The 847-nt window shown below is 37.3% G+C and overlaps 1 non-coding gene across 1 annotated transcript; it reads left to right on the top strand.

The window, feature by feature from the left end:
* The first annotated feature begins 347 nt into the window (after window positions 1-347).
* On the top strand, window positions 348-453 carry LOC136146171 (U6 spliceosomal RNA). Its single transcript, XR_010658910.1, has one exon. It is a non-coding gene; the product is annotated as a U6 spliceosomal RNA (small nuclear RNA).
* The last annotated feature ends 394 nt before the right edge of the window (window positions 454-847 follow it).

Below are 847 nucleotides of genomic sequence, written 5' to 3'. Positions count from 1 at the left end.
TGCGGCCCGAGAAGCGCTTTCATGCTATATATATACCAACAGAAAAAGAGAAAGAAAAGCAAGCGCTTCAACTCAGATCAAAAATATTTCCACAGACATTTACATGCCACTTTCAAAAGGCCCAGCAGCATGAGGTCAAAGAAATTCCTTTTATTTTCTGTAATTCACCATTGCTCTGAGCTCTGACTCTTTCCTGCCTCTTTTGCTAAAGAATACAAGTAATAGCTAAATGAATTTAGCTAACACAGTATCTCTGAAGGACCGAGAGTCTTATCCTCTACCTACTTCGGCATTCATATTTAAGTCCACATGAGAACTTTGTTTTAAATTTTGATTCTAGGAAAACCTTTGTTTCCTTTCCAATAAGAAAAACGACACTAGATGATACAGAGAAGATTAGCATGGCCCCTGCACAAGGATGACACAAAAATTAATGAAGTGTTCCATATTTCAAAAAAAAATTACAGAACTTACCAAGTTCCCCCTTTCACCATGACTGCCAGGAAGCTCAGATCATCGTTAAGATTCAACTGTGGCAATTATGTTGGTCCTTATGCTTATAATTACCGTTTCCTTGGTTTGGTCCTGATTTTCTATTTCCTATTTGCACTTATGGCTCTGTGCATATATTTTTGTTGGAATTACTGTGCCTTTTTGGGGAAAAGAGAGTATAAATTTTTAAAATGCAATTCTGTTATACATCTTTGAACTGAATTTCTGAAACTGAGAATTCCTAAATTCTCAGTTGGTCATTGTTTTAGCAGCCTTGGTCACCCTGACGTGACAAAGAGACATTGTCTTAGCACCTCTAGCCTCCACAGGAAATAACTTGAAGGCAGAGTGTATT

This window comes from Muntiacus reevesi, chromosome 13 (genome assembly GCF_963930625.1).
Source record: "Muntiacus reevesi chromosome 13, mMunRee1.1, whole genome shotgun sequence".
NCBI classification, from domain to species: domain Eukaryota; kingdom Metazoa; phylum Chordata; class Mammalia; order Artiodactyla; family Cervidae; genus Muntiacus; species Muntiacus reevesi.
The sequence above is the reverse complement of the archived record's forward strand: the minus strand, read 5'-3'. Positions and strand labels throughout refer to the sequence as shown.